We start from the raw sequence: 19044 nt of genomic DNA, 5'->3' as shown, positions 1-19044 counted from the left end.
GCATGCTACTGTATTTCTTTCAATATAGAAGGAGCTCTTGACTTCGTATCAGGGCTCACTTGGTAAACGTGAGGTCCTGCGAAACTTTCACTACACCCGTGCTGCCAAGGCACCTACTCGACTAATACGAAGACTTTTATTGACGGTTAGTCTCTGATTGTACAAAAGCACGGCGAAAGAACCGTAACAAATGGCAAAAAAACGACCTGTTGGGTCGTTGTACGTGGGATTATCGTCAAGCGGCAATTTACGTAAAAGTGTACCTGCCACCTTCTGTGACAACAAAGGTTACGTTCGAAAAGACAACTACGGTAGAAACTGATGGCTAAAAAACTTTGTGTTCTTACATCATATACACAAAATGTATGCATATAATGCTATATCCGTATAATAATTTACCTCTTTCACAAGTTCACCTTACTAACAAATTTACAGCCACAAGATTGCATTAAGTTTCATGTACTAAACCAGATTAGAACCGTAGAGCTAGTACACTGTTTTGACTCTAGAGCTCCGTTACCATATCAAGCTCCCGGTGACCCAATAAATACTCGATCAAACACGGCGTTTCATGCACAGATTGCTTAGAAAAGATGGTTTAGAAGAAACATGTGCTAAACCCAGGCGTTCCTTGTATGTTTGTACGATACACAATTGTTATATATATATATATATATATATATATATATATATATAGGGAGTGGTAAGGGACGCTGGTATGGGAAACGCAATGATTACCAAGTTGGTTGGTCTCACTGAATGGCCACATAGATCGTTTGGTACTCTTCACGCTGTACTAACGCATTTTTCTCTATCTCGAGTGTGCACTGCACGTCGCTGGGTCTCTTTTGGTCCCAGTGGTTCATAATGAATTTGCAAGCAGACCACAGCCAACAACAACCTCCCACCGGGAACCGCCTGCCACCCAATCTGCACTGACTGCGTGGGCAAACTTTAAAGTCGCCTCCGGAAGCTACACCGGAAGCGCACAAAAGCGAAGCTTGGTAAGTTCGGTTTTTTCGATTATGGTAGTGTCATGGCCTGTATATACACTGAATCCAAATAGCGATTTGGCAACCGGTTTGACAGAAAGGTGTGACAAGATAAGACCTGCCGTATCACAAAAAAACTCATGGCTATATCATGAACAACTTATAGAATTGGCCATGCTGTTCTTGACTTTGATGAGCGGATTATGTCTTACAAAACACAACGCAACAGTAGAAAACTAAGAAAACCCTGGACAATAATAGCGAATCTATTTGATGGCGTCGTGCATACATAAATACACGGACTGAATAATCGCAACATCTTACTCTAGACAAAACTGCTTGATCTATAAGCACATGAGGCGCAAGCTAAAAGAGAGCACTGCCCATATTGATAAGGAGTTTTCTCACTAACACCATATATACACTACAAGGGCTCCACTTGTCGCACCTCGATCGCGTCATTTTTCCGTCAATAACAGCTGAACAAATACGATGATCATAATAATAATAATATTTCGGCTTAATAATAAAATTAGTTTACTTGAAGAGGCATACTTGGAGAGTAGAATAAAGACAAAGCAACGTTATATTTTTTTCATAATTATAATCGTTACATCCAGTAGCCGCACCGCTACGCATTCGAACATGCACATAGAGGCGCAAACTGAATCAAGTTGCTTTCCCTTTCATGGGGGCCTTGAGCTCATGCCCCCCGTTTTCAAATCCTTCCCTATCCCACGAATTGACCGAGCAAAGACATTTCGTGCACGTTGCCTAGTAACAGGTATCCCGGAAAGAAAAGGAAAAACGGCCGGCTAGACAGCTTATACAGGAACACCGTCCCCGCTTTACCTTCTGTGCTAGATTGTGCCAGTGTTGTGAGAATCGCCAAGTGAACTCTTAGCTACTGTGCTTACATTTATTACTCTGCTCTTCACATCTATTTCTATCGCAATATTAAGTTTTCGTGGCAACAACCTAATTGATTGAACTTAATGGAGGCAACGTGGCCGTCAGGACGCGCAGACAAATTTCGATTTGATTGGAATTAGAGAAAATGTCAAAAGGGAGCTGTCTGTAGGTTAGCGGCGAATATGATATCGGTATTGATGCATCAAGTATTTATTGTTGCGAGGAAAGAGGAAGGTATGATGACTGTTGTTTGTGAACTAAGCTGTAAACTTACAGGCCTTCAAAGTAGAGTTAAGGACAAACTTTGACCTGAAAAATCCTTCTCTAAAGGAATAACTCAAGTCTGCCACAGAATTTTAGGTAGAATTAGATGTAAATGAAATACTTCAAAAAATACTTGAGAAAATCAGAAAATTCCCGTATTTATCCTGACCTTCAGATTGGTATTGGGAAAGTATATGTGATCTGACAATATGGACCATTATATCTTATAGCAACTGTGTTTGTTAGAGCGTTCAGTTAGGTTCCTTCAGATACTTCGCTTTAAAAAGCTTGCGTCAAAAATTTTCGAGACATAGAAATTCAAATACCTTTAAAAGCCTAATGCCAATAATGCCATTGCTAAGAATGCAACTGCCATTGTTGCAGCCATCTTATCGTTCAACGGATCAGCTAAGAATGCTGTGAAGAAACATACTATTCTTTGACTGTGTATGTACATCTAATTAAGAATTAGCCTAGGCCAAGCTTACTTATTCACAAACCAAAAGCTGCTTCCTTCGAAATAACTAATTGAAGGAACTTCGTACATGAGAATCTGGTATCATAATTCAGCTTCCTATGCTTTACCGCCCAACGGAGCTGGTCATTTTTCTATAGAGTTTCAGCACTTAGTTATTGAAAAACGAGAGATATTTCCTAGCTTATAATATCGTGCCTCAGGCAGCTTTCGATATCACGTCGATACTGAGAAATTTAAGTTTTGCAGGTCAGCCGTCTGTGCAAGCACAAGCAAAACGATAGAGCCGAACTAACCACCCTTTCTTATGGCAGAGGTTTAGACGAGCACACTAAGAAGGAGCCTGTGTGAAAGAGCGAAAGAGTTCATATACGACTATTTAACAAGATGGGGACGAAGACCATTGCCAATCCGTCCTGGTATCTCTGACTTTGCAATCGCCTCACTGCTTGACTTCCGCTCGTAGCGCTTGATTGCTGGTGTTTTTGTTTGTTTCTCCTTTAATATGCTCAGACTCCTGTTGGGCCAGGCCAATACTTGGCGAGATTAGGAAATTAAACGTATAGACGAATGAGGCAAAACCCGTGAGGAACCTACAAATTGCAGTTTACAAAATTTGCCGCTCAATAGCCTGGAGAATTGCGATCGCTAGCAACTAGAGTGAAATGTAGAGCTTTATCAATTCATTTTGTGGGAAAGACGAATTTGTTTGCGTCAACTCCGCATACGTATATTTGACATTTTTAGTATCAAAAGGACTAAGCCTGCAGTCAGTATGAGTAGGATGCCTTGTTTGTCAAGCTTCTTTGCCTTTGTTGCATATTGACTTTGTTTCATTCCTGAGTAGTTCATTATACTCAGCTGTGCGCTTGCCTTAATTGCTCTTAATTTTCCGGTAACTTTCTCTCCACAAATGTTCTAGCTTAGCTTAGACACGTTTTCTGAACATAATGATGAGACCTAAATGGCGCTTCTTGATAAAAACTCGGATGGTTTTAGGAACGGAAATGGTAGCGGACACATCCCAGTTCTGACAGGTTCTTTTTTGCTATACAAGTTGCTCGGTTATCCACTATTAAAAAGTGTATGAGTAATAAAGGAAACCATTGAAGATAACCTTGGCTTTAAAGAATGTCACCAAAGTAAGGAGGGTTGCTAGCCTCTAGAGGCCATCAAGACATCAAAATCTCAGTCGTTACATTCGAGCCTCGAAAGACTTCAGAAAGAGGTCTTGAGAAGTCAGCAAGACCACTCAACGCTTACCGCAGAACTTCATGGACGAGTGCCTCTCAATAAGTTCCGATTTCAATGGGACGGCGGCCTGTTAAGGAGGAGAAAAATGTCGCCGAGATCGAGTTCTCTGGAATCGATATCAGCGTCGTACAACTCGGTACAGCCGACCTTTCCCGGGTAAACCTGTATGGGTAACGCCTCAAAGCCGAAACCCAAATCCTTACACTGGTAGTCGAAAAACCACGGTCCGGATGCGATCCATTCGACCTAAAATGCTTGTGTGATACCCCTAAGTAAGCTCACCCCTTCTCGCCTGAGCAAACCCATATGGAAGGGCACATATAACTTGTTGGGGTAGACATTGATCGATTGGGTCGAATTTGATGGTTGTATACTGACTTGGGTACCGTGCCAGCAGCAGTTGCTTCGAATATCTTGACAAACGAGGCGGTATGACGAAGTTTCTTGTCCCCCCTACTACGGGACATAAAACGCACCTTTGTGCACCTATGATTTGACGACGCATTCTAAAAGATTTGTGTTTGATTATCTCAACTTAAATCGTCGGTCGAAGTATTTAATAACTCCTACCTGTGCTAGCATGTCCAAATTAGTCATATATAGCTTTGACACATTGTTAAGCAGGATGTGAGCAAAGAGTATGCCATGAAAAGTTCACTGACGCATATGCTTGGTTAATCAATATATTTAATAAGTGATGAAAATCTTTTATCATTTGCTTGAAAGCTGTACGTTTGTCACAGACTATTGACTATCCGACTAATTTCGAATGGTTATCAGCCTTCTGGAGATAGTTTTGCAGCCTGCTATATAACTATAAGTGCGCCGAAGTTACTTGCACAGCTGACAATGACGGGACCACTGAACACACTTCTTTTTCTCTCTTCCTTCCTTAAAGAGAGAAACTGTGCCTTGAACTATTATGCTCCTCACAAGAGGACGTTTGCTGAAGCATCAATTGACATCTTGCAAAGTTTTCTCCTTCTGCCGTAGCAAAGGTGGGGCTTTGTGCGCCATACGCCTAATGATAGCCTAGATTTAATTGTTTTTACCCTAGAACTTCGTTCGTTGTTTGTGTTTGGTGTAAGGAAAACTACACGTCTTCATCCACGGCTTCTCGCGTTCTTTCACATTCTTGGTTTATATAAGAAGAAATATTTTACACGTCGTTGTTTAGGGGTGAGGGTCACCTAATTCTGAAAGCAGCCACTTCTACAGAGACAATTTCCAATTGAATTTCTTTCCAGTCATTGATCCATTAGATGGCTCACGACTAGCTTTTGTTGAGTAAATGTACCGAATCTTAGTTTATAAGTCAGTCGCCTTCGCCATGACAGGCATTCGATGCCTGTTCATGGTTGAAGGATTGAACGCGATTTGGAATTAGAAGATTAACGAGCGCCCTCTATTGGTTCGAGAGTATCGAGCGAGAAGGACATAGGAACAAATCGTTCGGACAGCACGCGAACTCCATCTCAGGGAGGACCTCAAGCTTCGGGCTATCTATACAATGTCATTTCTTCATAACAAATCGAATTAACATCTTTCTTACACTCGTTAGGTTAACGGATAAGTGCAAGTGGCATCTTGAGACCCAGGACAGCTCAGTCCAGTCAGTTGTAGCGACGGACTGCATTAGTAGATAGCATAATACGAGAAAGGGCAAAAAGCGTTCCCAGTGGTCCAGTGAAGCGAATTATACATCTTTGTCAGCGCCATGTTATGTGCTGTATACGTACAATATACAATACATGTCTAGCATCTAATGTAGTAGTCCCCGGCTGAACAACAGCGAGAGCTATCAAATAAGTGAAACACATGTACAATGAAGAGGTCTTGCCCTTGCAGTGTATTGCATCACATAGTTTTGCCCAACTAACCGTTTTCTACTGTAGGACAAATGCATTAAATACAGAAAAGACATCGTTGCGCATTACGAAGCCTGGCAAGTGCTGTTATGTGTGTACTATTAATGTATTGTTACAATGTTATGAACTCAAACATGCATGTTCCGTGTAGAATGAGCGCATTTTTAATGCCTCTTGTATAATGCATTTCGTAGAAGCCAAAACACTGTTAAAACAATCCGGAACATTTTCTTGGATATGCTAATGACACGATCACGAAAAGGGCCGTTCAAAAGCGGTTAGCCAAATTCGAAGACGATATCCGGCTTCCCGCTCTGTCGGAACGTATAAGTTTGACGACGACTATCTAGAGGGGGTACATGTAGAGATGTCGCTCGATAGCGAGCGTCACACAACTAGGCTGACCGATTTTTCCATTGAATCTTTACTGGCCTATACGTTAACTAAACGACAAATTGAAATGGATGGCCAAGGCCTGAGGTTTCCATTCAAGGGAGAGTGTGCTTTGCATTTAGTCGAAGTGTAAGGGCTTGATCTCCTAAGTATTGCTTCTTACAGATTAAACAGTATATTGGCACGTCTATTTGATCTAATTGCAATGAGTCAACCAAACCTTTCAACAGAAAGAAGGCCCATGTCGTCCTGCTCCACAGCAACGCGAGGCTGCACGTAGCAAACATTGTCAAAACTGGCTTCCTGAATTTTAAATGAGAGGTTTTGCTACACCCCTCCATATGCTCCGTACCTTCCGCCGACGAATTTTTACCTTTTCCATTCGGTGGACAACCATCATCGCAGTCTTACGTTTGATCTGATTGAACTGGATATGTGGTTGAAGTGTCGCTTCGCTATCTTCTGGCAAGACGGCATGCACAATTCGGTTGACAGGTAAAAGAAACACTGACAAAATATATATATATATATATATCATGTGTCAATCTTGGAGGAAGCAAAGTATATAGTGAATCCTAATACCTTTTTATACTATATTATACTGTACTATATATCACTAGTGTATATTTTGATCATCCTACCTTACGTACTTAACCTAAACATATTTCACATTATCGGCTATTTAAGAAATTACCTAAAGAAAATATAAAATACCAGTTTTGTACTATTAATTGCCTCTTAATTAGGCAATAAAACGGTAATAAATTTTAAGGAGTAAGTGATCGCTTCCAACTCCACATAAGACGGCAATGACCTTCCTGTTTACTGACTGAATGATGAACTTCTATGTATATAGAACGTTTTTAATATTTCCTCATCGAAATCAGGGCATACAACATATCACCTGCCACCTAGATAAAATATTTATCGTATATCTTAGCTATAATCAGACATTGAATCCCTATTGTGGAGTTAATAATACAAAACTCTTATTTTCCCATTTGATTGACCCAAAAGACCTCAGTAATATTTATTCCTCAGTTATCCTTTGCTGATATTGAATGACTGGCCCATGTCAAAATAAGTCCGCGGTATGTGTCGAAGCGCGCGTCTTCAGTGTCAAGCGTTCTCTAACGCCACTTCATCCTGTCGAAACGTTCTCATGTAATAGCGTGTCTGGACCTGGGCTCTGTTCGTCTTTACCTGCCAAGACAACGGTATCTTTGGCATTTGAGGTGTCTACGTATTCGCATAGCGAGGTCGCACCTCGGAATCGTTACAACGGTACACTTCGAGAGGATCCTACAATTTGTTTTCGTTGTCTAAAATTAAGTGCAGTGTGACAAACTGACGGGCGGAGACTGTTTTTTTTTTTAATTTTTTTTTTTAAATTTTATTGAGATTAATGCAATAAATAAAGAAATCGCATGAGTTAAGCTAGTCGTATTGGCTTGATTTTCACTCAGTAATAGCAATTTGTCACGTAGTCGTATAGTAAGTAGACACCGGGCAAAGTGAGAATCATAAGTTGTCAAAAACTTACGATTCCTACTTTCCATTTCCACTCTAGGAGGATTAGTGGTTTGTATAGTAGGTTCCCAACGCTGTATTAGATCGCAAATTTAATGCTGACAGGGTCTGTGGTGTACCTCTGCGTAACGAACAATGAGCTTTCTTTCTATTGCTTCAGCTACCGGCTAAAACAATAAGATGATGATAGAGAAACGCCGCATCTTTGCGCCCTGACGCAGTAACAAAGAATCGGAGCATTGAAAATTTCACTAGTGCGCTCTGTTCTGCAGCCACAAAAGCGGGAGGAGATTCACATCGGCCAGATAGCTATTTCTCGGTCCTCGAGGCGAGACGTAGCCCAGACTTGTGCAGACGGGGCGGAACGTTTGCGCACAGACCTAGGCCCAGCCAGCGGGGCGGAACCTTCGGCTCACAAGATAACTTTCGTTGCGTCTCAGCCGTACGGTACCAGCTATACGCCGCTTTCCTTCGCACAAAACATATACCATATCCCCGTTCCCAATATGTTCAATCATGCATTCAGCCGAGAGCTTATCTACCCTAGAACGCTCCCCACGGGCTTGCTGCCTCGATATCCGCGACGTTTTAAGCAGTTCAGGGTGGTCGAATATGGGTCCAACGTAACGGTGATGACGAAGGCTTTAAACGAGTCAAAAAGAAGGCTAAGCTATTTGGCATAGAGCCGCAGTAAGGCGATCATGGTTATTCGAAGCTTTTACTCCGAATGTCAGCTCTCGCGCACGGCAATCACTGAACAGACTTTAATGATAATTGCGAGGAGAATGAAACGCGCTTCAAATAACTTGATCCCTTCTTTAAGTGAATTTGCTTCCCCTGTTGTGGTAAAGTGTACGACAAGTTCAGGAATATATTCTAATTGGATTGTCTAGCCTTTCAAGAACAACAACTCTTAAGTCACGTCCTCTTAAGAGGTAACGCATGCGCAGTCGCAATGAGTTCGTACTGTGATGAGAAATGGCTTAATTTAAAGATCAATTTCTGCTAAAGTTGCCTATGATGATTTATATTTTTTTTGGTCGGCACGATTCGATAATAAATTTCACAAATAAATTTATGATAGGTGTTTTTGTCTTTTTTGGAAATCTTAGTTATTTTTGCTTTATAGAGAGGTTCTACGGATCACTTTTTTTAGGTATAGCGTCAACAACCTGCCCCCAGTAGAAGTCTAATCAGGGCTAGTTCTGCTAGGCTTATCATAGGCTTCTTCAGAAGATCTACAAAACTGTATGGCAAGGATACAAATAGCTATTAACATTAACAATAATATTCCATTTTCCTTATTTGCTTAGTCTCCTGGTTAAGAACCTTTCGGTAATCACTCTTACCAATGTTAAGATTTGAATCACTGTGGAAGCACGCTTGTCGGTTACGGTCGCCGAAGAAAGATATTCAAGGAGATGCGAATTAGCCATCCAGACGGCGCCGCTTCCCTGCGATAAGAACAGTCTCTTACTAGCAGGCGCAACTAAGTTCTTTAGATTTAGGCCATGTTTGAAAATACAAATACATGAAAACAAAACCATTAGATATTCTATAATGATAAGGATGAAACATTTGAATTGTACACGTGCATAGCGTAATCGAATTTAAGTTACGCAAGAAAAGGTCTTTTGTTATGTCTTAACCATTTGATGATTATTTCATGATGATATGAATAGCCAACCTTGAAAGCTTTTGATTCCTGGCACTGCGTTTTCAGTGTGCTTCGCCAGGCCAATAGGCAATTACGTTATCACCATGCTGTCTTGAACAAAGATAGATTGCCAGTCGATTCGTCATTCTATGGTAACTTTATGTATCTTTACTATATTGAAGATGCTTGGCATCATAGCCATGCTCAGCGACATAACATGTAATACTAATCTGCTCTTTAGCATCAGAGTTTTCCCAAAAAAGCAGAAGGCTACCCTATTGCGTATCACTCTATTGGCCTGTTTTTTCTTCGGCTCAGTTAACAATCGGGGTTGCAGCCAGTGCCTTTGAGATCCACGTGTGCGGCAATTTCCCTCACGTAGCATTCTCGTTTCGGTTAGAGACATTTTCCTTCCAGGAATAAACCTTACCCCATCTCATCTACGCCCATTGGCTAGTGCCATCGTCCTTTCGGGAGAGAATTAAGTAGACATCGGGCGGTCAGTGCCTCTTCGGTCATGGTTTCAAAGCTTTACTTCATAGCTTTCGCTGGTACAAACTGCGTCGCCACTGATCGACCCCTTCCCTCTTTGTTTCGTCGCTCCGTGCTCAAACGAAGGAAGCTGCCATGCTCGTTGCCTCATAGTAAAGCCGCTCGACTCATTGCAGCGAGAACGTTTATCAGCCAGGCTCGTCAAACGGCACACGACCATTGGCATTACCACCACCATTACTGAAGCCGCCAGGGAACTTCACTTCGTCGGCTATGAAGACCCCGCCGCCGCGGCCGATGAAGAAAATAGCGAAGACAACGATTGCAACGATGACGCCTGTTGCAATTGAATTAGATGCGGATACGTTCAGACTTCTTATTACAGAGCTCTCAGAAACGTCGGCAATTGTTAGAACCAATACTCTGAACGTATCTACCAACAACGACACCAGCTCACTGGCTGAACCGCGTGAATGGCTCTCCCCCACTGAGCGTTTCCGTCATCGCTTCCGGATGGAAGATAGCGAATAAACGACAGAGGAAAAAGATGAAGTGGGAAAGTAGGTGTACTGCAAAGTTTGTTATATCTATCATTGGCTAATGGCGCTGGCCTTCCTGGATCTCTGGTTTTATGACGATTACGCGTTGGAAAGAGCAACAGTAGTAGCACCATTTCTTAAAATACATGTGGATATGATCATGACTAATTAATCAACAGAATTACTTTAGCCTGTACATGGACCTTATAGGACCATGGTTCATTTACAAAATCAACAAAGCGCAGTGCATTGTAATAGTTTAAGCCAAGCTCAAGTAGTCTAACTCTCAGTATTATAAATAGTTTTATCACTAACTACTGCCGCGGGGCTGCCCTTTAACAATGGCAAAGATGGCCGTTATGTTTCCTTAACGTCACTGTAATAATTAGAAGTAACGATTTGCCAAAACGTGAACGTAGAGCATACTAACGAATTTCGTGATAGGGAATACTCTGTTTCTTTGTGAAATTACGCTAAGACACCTACAAGTATCATTGGCACTGCAGAATTTCTATCCGTGTCTTTTTTTTTGCACTGTCCAGCAGCGTCTCTGATCAACTGGCTAAATATCTGAGCGGACTAAGTTGATTTTATTGGACATAGAAAGGTAAAAAAATCGGTTTAACAATGTGCCCCGCGTCGCCTCCGGTAATTTCATTGCTAACAATGATAACAACAATATTAAATTAAGACTATATAGTTTTGTGTTGTACCTACACAAATGTCTTACATAAAACAAACATTTCTAATTACTGGTAGATTTATGACAGTAGCCGTACACACACATTGGGTGTACTACGCTTTTTAGCATATATATATATATATATATATATATATATATATATAGCTTGGTAGGCATCAAGGCTACATCGGAAGTTAAAATCGGCGAGTGAGTCGGGGGTGAAGTTCAGCATTGACGTCTGTTCCTATCGGCCAACCAAGCGCCATAGCTGCAGTTGTTGCAATGAAAAGGCCGACGGTTAACGGAAAAAATGGATGCAGCGTTATGGTTGCTACTGTGAATTTCCGTCTCACACTTGTACTATTACAACGACTTACTGCGGCGCTGCCAGTGGTAATGCGGGTGCGACTACATCGGACAGAAATGACGTAATTCTTTTTTCTGCTAAGGCGGAGATTGCAACGGCAGGCTTTCCGTCGGTCCATCAACTCACCTCCGTTCGTTTGTTTCAATGGTCACTGCCGTTGTTGTTGTCGTTGACGTCATTCTTCGCAGTTCTCCTTTCGACCTTGGCCTCGGAACTTTCTTCTACTAATCCTTCTCCTCCGTTTACTCCGGTATTGCTCAAGCTACAAATGACCGAGCGATATATGTTTCTGTTCTGTAGCTATTACCACTAGCGATTGTTCTAGCATGAACGAGTCCGCTGACAACAACGAGGCCGACAGTAAGGCAAGATAGGTACACTTCTCTCGGTTGACGAGGTTTGTTCGCACAGTTTTGTGCTTTTCTGAGGGTAGTGTTGCCCCGAATTCGCTTAGCCAGCGAGCACAGCAAAAAAGACAACAACACCAACGATGAAACAACATCAGTATATGCCTGAGCCATGATAAACAGATTGGAACATTGTTAGCTGTTCCTCCAATATGAAGGGTAAAAAATGGAAAAACATATATGTATAACCATCGACTTCTACAGGATACAATATCCAAACAGTAAAATATAATATACTGCTACGATCCTGAATTATCTGTTTTCCCCTATTGCCGAACTCAAGACCCCTTTGGTTTATATGTCACATCATCTTTGAGCAAGGTTGTTGCGTAGAAACCAGTATGGGAGTACAATTTGGTAAAAGGTGCTTGTTATTTCAGCCGAGAACTAAGAATATGTCTAGATAAATGATGCGTATTGTAAAATGTATCTGAAAAATCGTTTGCTTTTCTTATGTTCTAAAGATGTTACCCTACAACATTAAGTGAATCCGTCATAAATAAATAAGTAGGAGTTAACCTGTATATATGAACCACCTATGAAATCTTTTGACGTAAAAATGTGGGTACAAGGTCGGAAGATAATAAAGTATAGCAAATAATAGAAATAGCTTTTTCCAGTCAAGAGAAAAGTAGTATCGTTATCTGTCGTTATTTTATCGTAGGTAATTACACAATAGAACGGATTTTGCGATAAATAAATAGTCCTGCAGCGTTAATATTATCCTGTAGTCATTTCATTATTGTGTACCAGGAAATCTGCCGGGGGCTCGCTTGATATGTTGGCTTTTCCTGGCCATTTTTAAAATGTGATCACGACGTTTTTTGGCTTTTTAGCGCTGTCTAATTAATTCGATCTCTGAAATGCGTTTGAGCAGGATTGACCGTGGGTCGACCTCTGAGGAACGGGCGTTAATCGATTGGGCCTCCGGTCAATTCTGAATAGGTATTGCAACTAATAGAGCCGATTAACCTATTGATTCTCCTAGCAGGCTTAATATTTTTTTACGTATTTTTCAAAAATATTGATACATATTATGTCAAACAAAGGCTAACTATGCTCCCGGCTCAGTTCACTAATCAATTCAAAGAAGGTTTTTTTTTAATTTTCTATTGTAAATATTTACAATTATTTTTTATATTTTGGAATTTTTCTCTGAAAATGAATGAATCATTTTTTTATAAAAGTATCATATTAGCCGGTTCAGTATTTTAACCAATATTTAGTATAAATTTGTTCAAACGCAGGTTGAGCGCATTTTCCTATTATTACTACGTAGATAAACTGATACAAACAGGTGGTCGACATTCTTTTTTTTTTCGCTTTTTTAAGGTACCCACCTTAGAGATGTAATAATTTTCCATTCAGCTCGTCGATTGCTATTAATAAAAGCTTTTTCCTAAATTGAACTTAAGTTTTCTCCTTTCAAACGGCTTTTTGGGCCTAAAAACTGAAATCTATATCCATGAACACGCACAGTATTTGAATTTAGCTCATTGAAGGCTTTTGATTGGTATCAACAAACACACCCATTGATAGTTAAAAATATTTACAGTAGCATACACAAATACATAAAAAATCATTCCTTGTCCTTTTTCCCGCCAAAATATTAATTTTGGCTATAGGAAAATACAGCATAATTTTAGTCCGTTACACAGATACAATACACTAAGTGTGTTTCCAGCAATTCCCAGTCAAACAAGTATAGTTTATTCGGCGGTCAAAAGGCAACATAGGATTTCGTTTGCCTATCATCCGGTGGCCGGTCTGTACTACTTCAGTTGGCGATTGCAACAGATGCAGCTTTTACCAGTCAGTGCAGTGGGCCTGCCGTACAGACAGCGGCCAAGCGAACCTCACTACTCGGTATTCCTCATTTTTAATTTCCATGTTATTTCCATGCACCAATGATTAAGAAAACAATAACGGCTGCTATTGAAAACAACTCCTGTAAATGGTAACGTAAGTTTCCAATCGAAAATCAATGTAAAATGCTATTAAATATTTTATATATATAGGGATACCATTTACAGAATGAGCTATAGTCCCCAGTAATAAATAGAATTGGTTGTCCATTGATGTTGTAGTGCACTGGCTGATCTATGTATCATCTAATTTTAATCCCTCTTTGCCAGCTACCGCTGTGATGGCTCATCGGATCTTCTGCGGCGATCAGGTACGGTGTTTATCAAAAGAGATAATTTTATTCATTACAAGTAGCAAATCTGGGATACAAGCTATTCATAGCGCTTGGAATGAAAGCTGAATGAACGGTCGTGAGCGTACTCAAGCAGTATTCAAGTGCCGAAGTAGTATTTCAGTAAAGACAATATGGTTTCACTTTATTGAACCTACATATTTCTCTCGTACCATTGTTTTTTTTTTTTTTTTGTAAGAAATCGAATTTACGATTACAAAATTCTAAAGGTTTGAAAATAATAAGAAATGTGTTATGAACCGATAATTTTATCATACGCTTAGCTTATAGGGGAAGCAATGGAACTGGCACAGTTAACACTTCAACAAACTAGTGGGTCCCTTAATAAACAACGCAAAAAATTGTTCTGTGTATGCCAAACTTCGATGGACCTATTTGTCGCGATACATCCAAAAAAAGGTTCGCTCCGACTGGTCCAGTAAACACAAAAGCTCGGTACTATCCTATTGCTTTTATGAAAGTCACGTGTCAGAAAGACGAGAAAGAATATTCGAAGCGATAGCATCTGTGAATGAAGGAATCTGAATCATTGGAACGTTCTTCAAATATTTGACCGCTGGTTTTTTTTTCATACGCATTTACGTGCAGTCCATACTCGCAGCCATGTCAGTGGTAGCATAAATCAATACAGGATTTATTTGCCAGAACGCAAGTGAGACCGCTTTAGCCTCTTCGATAAATTGTCATTATACGGTACATTTACTAACCTTAGATAGATTTATTTCAGTTTGCTGATGCCTTCCACGTTAATAGAGCATATGAGTCTGACTAAGTCTCTAAAAGAGCTGAAAACAGCAGAATGGCGTAGGTAGGGAAGCCTCCTAAATGAAGAACACTTAGTTCGAGAATAGCAAGTGTGAGTTCTTACCTCCTTTTTTTCTCTGAAGTCCCCATAAGCGAACTCGCATATTGAAGAACTACTCGATTTTTGTTGCGTTGTAGGAACTTCGATTTAATAACTTGTAACAGCTATTTTCTCGTTTGTACTTGATCAACTGGTTCAGCGTAAGGCTCAAACTAAAGCAATGACGATCCACTAAAATTTGTTCAACGATCAGCCTGCATAGTTGTCTCCGCTTTTTATTCATTCTCAATGAGGGTTTTCTTTCGTCAGATACAACAATATTGCTCCAGGTTGGATTGTTGCCAATGGCCGTTAGATTAAAAATGCACTTTTCAAAGTTGCCGTTATGAAATGTGGGTCGTCAGCCTGATTAGTCAATTCTGGCCATAGATGTATCTGACATGACCGTGCTTGTTGTGAAATAAAGATCAAGAAATTCTCTGTTGCCGCGAAGTGTGGCAACGGTTTATTGCCGAACGACAATATCTTTATTAAGAAGTTCAACGTGGTAGTTAAAAAAAAAAAGAAAACGCTATTTTAATCTATGGGGGCTCACTTGTAAAAAAAGATTGTCTGACCCTATACGATAGTGAGATCTATTGGGCTTCGTGGAGGTGGAAAGCGAAGCGGTAAATGCATTGAGAGATTGAAACAACCCGGGTAAGATAGTCGTGATAGCCGTTCGCTAGCGGGTTGCGTACTTCCCTTTTTTCCACAATACCAACGAGATAAACCAACCGACGCCGAGACAGGGTCTGCTTCTTAATAGAGCGATAAGAATTCGATTACAGAATTCCCGTGATTCCTTAGTACACTAGAACTGCTCGTTCTGTAGGGGGCCCTCGAGTCGAACGGCCGTTGCTTCTTCAGGTGTGGGGACTGCTCAGACTTTTCGAAGAACGGGGCGGTAGCGAATTCAGGAGAAGGCGAGGCTAGTCCAGGGTGGACGGGAACAGGGACGGGCTTAAGCTTCTTGCCAAATATAACTGAACTGTACGTACCACAGCTACGTCACCGTTTTTCGCCTTTTCCCATGTTTCGTTCGCGCAACTGCCAGACAGGTTTTGCTCTTGTACAGTTCCGGCGTATTGGTCCCTTTTTTTAAAGCGAATAGCTGCATATCTGATGCTTATAAAATCTTTGAAGTTCGCACAGCAAACGCTGGAGTAGGTATGCTCTCTGTGAAGGAGAACCGTAGTGGTAGCTCCCGTCTCTATTTTCCGGTGCAATATCTGGACTCTATGGCTTTCCGATATCGTATGAATATTTCTGGGTTCTATGTAGCGTTAGCAGCATATATATGTATATACGGGAAAACAGGAAATAGATAGAATAGGCCTATACCAGGTCATGTCAGCTCCATAAGAAACGAGTCCAGATTGAGAAAAAAAAAAGCCAGTTTCCGCTTTATTCAATCAGATGAGGTCTAATAACCTTTGCAGTAATACTTTTTTGCCATATGAAACTGCTCTAAGTGCGCACAAACTCGCTAAGTGAAACCAGACATTACAAGCTTTCTACGTGCTAAAAAAGGTTCCTGTTTAATACCTGATTGGTGCAGTTCTTCGAATTGCCACTAAGTTACCCATACTAGTAAACTTGATTTTTTTCAGATATTTGTTTCTCCCCAAGTTTGACGTGATGTAGCACTTTTCCAAATCCACGTTCATAGCCGCGTAGGAGTTATCCGTAGTTCACAACAAAGAATGTATGTTTATGTATATCATCATCATCATCATGACCATCAAGGTGACCGAGATGAAAGATAAAAGGCTAAATTCGCTGTCAAATAACTGGCTGGATTGTCAAAAGGTTTTTGTGCGGACGTCTTTTCCCATTCCTGATACTGTGTAGCATGTGGTGATGTTTCATGCCTATATTCCCCCTATGGCTACGGAAGTAATGTACAAAAGTAGCGGGTGCTATGGATTGCTCTTGGCAAGTTTGAAATTCTTTTTTCATAGCTTCACCGTAAATTAACAAAACCTCCAAAAGCGTTCAAACTATTCTAACGTGATGTCAGATTACAGTATGTGTAACTTGCTAGCAACTCTGCGTTCCCGACATTGCTGTTTACATGAGATCGTGGCGCTTATGGGACACGTATTCCAAGCTGAAAATAAGATAAGGTGGGAATTAACTTCTCGACTAAGCCAATGATTTACACAACTGGGATGGGAAACCAATGGTCCGACGATAATGAAGACCATTCTAGTTGGCTTCTTCTCAGCCTCTTTAAGTATACGCCAACTGCTCATTCAGTGATGCGTCTTCAAAAATGGCATACAGGTACAGTACCTTTCTAGAAGAAAAAGGCCTCAGTGTCAATAATGCTCTATTATCTCCGACAAAGAAACGTTCTTCAATATCGCAAGATACAATTTGTTCTGTAAAACGTCAAAAATAATCATAACAATTGAAGCCTTCAAAAATCTTAGAATGGATTGAATCAGATTATATAATATTATCACGAATCGTTGCAGGCTTGCTTACTGGAAGCTAGCTCGAAAAATGGGAACTAAAAGGATCCGGATTATCTTTCAGTGTACCAGAAGCCAGCCTGTGACAGTACATAACTAAAAATATCCATAGGTATATTCTATAGGTAATATGTCTTTCATGTTTTAAAATATCGAGGGTTTCTGACAAACTTGTGGGATTCGAACATTTAATTCATTTAGCATTCGACCATTCTTAGCTATTACTGATAAATCCCGTTTTGTATGCCCAACTTTTCTCAAAAATCATAAAACGCTTCCTACATGGCGCCACGATCTGAGAGGGCTCAGTTCAATTAAACCGATTCCGCGTTCTCTGTCCTAGACAATGATTTTCGAATGTGCTTACACTCTTCTAAATGAAGCTTTCCAGCAATCAGAAGGTTTCTACCTCGTCTCCTTGTAAGCTATCTCGTCCCGCTGGCAAAAAATTTGCAGGGAACCTTTTAGCAGAAATTGCTTTATTTTTGTTAAATGAAACAGAGAAGAATCAGAGAGAAAAGCATATTGTTTGGGACTAGAAAGCGAGCCAATTTAACAACGATGTTGTCATGTGTCCCGTATGCTAAGCGGAATCGATGTCATAAACGTACGAGAAAAATCGTCGGAACGCTCTTTCGTCGTGCTGATATTTAAACGATCGCTCTGGAGCTAAAAATTATCCAGTCATTAAAAGCAACAATCTCGAATTCAGTATCACTGTCATACTTTAGAAAGCATCAATACAGGCCGGTGAGTTAAAGGTTGACGATGTACCTACAACACAAACATGCGTTGTTATCTGTAACGTAGATACGGCATGTCTGCTGCAAGCAGGTTGATTGTTTAAGCGAACGTTTACAATAAAGTCGACAAAAACTATCGATGAAGCGTAGATGTTATCAATGAGGTCATCAACTGGCGCAAGTGATAACTATCAAAAAACGTTGTCTTCTACTAGGGCACTCACAATGGAATCGCATTAGTCTAATTATATCTGAAGGGTTCGCGGTTTCTCGTTCGAGCAGTCTAGGTTTCTATATTCTGGTTACCAGCTTGACTGTAACTGTAGAAGCACAATCTAACAATATCAGAATCTTCAACTGAGTGAAGAATAATTTCCTATAGAGAGAACATATCCGAAGATGTGTCGAAATTTCTTTGACATTTCACTTCTCGAAGTTTACAAAGTAGCCTGTACATTGATTGAAAGTATGAAATAGTGGTTGATATTAATTCTCCTGGCGGAGAAAAGATGAAAGCCGACTGCTTTTGAAATGTCTTTGATGACTTCATGCATCAAAATTGCGGTCGCGGAGGACGTTAACATCGACTGTGCCTTAGAGACACAGACTTACAACAACAGAGAAAGGTCGCGCACCCTTATTTCCAAGAATATGCGAATATATAGATGTTATGCGTCTAAATAGTAATGACCAATTCGTTTCCGGGTTCTTATGGCCGTTTAGGCGACTATGAGATTACTGCTGGGCTATTTTAGCGCGGGTTTACAACTTATGGTTTTGGTGTTTTTTTCTGAGTGATAATTCAGTGTCGATAACTGCCTCACATATTCGACAAGAAAAACCGTATGTTAGTTCTTCTCGAAAATGCATAGGTCGTTATTGATACTTTATTTTCTTACCAAATAACACTTTTTACAAAAAAAAAAA

General features: G+C 40.5%; 1 protein-coding gene and 1 long non-coding RNA gene across 7 annotated transcripts in view; both read right to left on the bottom strand.

The window, feature by feature from the left end:
* The window catches only part of LOC111255478 (discoidin domain-containing receptor 2-like), a 67975-nt gene that overhangs the window by 19318 nt on the left and 29613 nt on the right, over positions 1–19044 (bottom strand). The window lies entirely within an intron of this gene.
* LOC111255479 (uncharacterized) lies at positions 7164–12114 on the bottom strand. Its single transcript, XR_002675503.2, has 3 exons — positions 11552–12114; positions 9038–9142; positions 7164–7361 (listed from the first exon to the last, which is right to left on the bottom strand). It is a non-coding gene; the product is annotated as an uncharacterized LOC111255479 (long non-coding RNA).

The sequence above is a fragment of the Varroa destructor genome, unplaced genomic scaffold (genome assembly GCF_002443255.2).
Source record: "Varroa destructor unplaced genomic scaffold, Vdes_3.0 BEIS01000001.1, whole genome shotgun sequence".
NCBI classification, from domain to species: domain Eukaryota; kingdom Metazoa; phylum Arthropoda; class Arachnida; order Mesostigmata; family Varroidae; genus Varroa; species Varroa destructor.
Note: the sequence above shows the minus strand (reverse complement) of the source record. Positions and strands in the feature narration are given on the sequence as shown.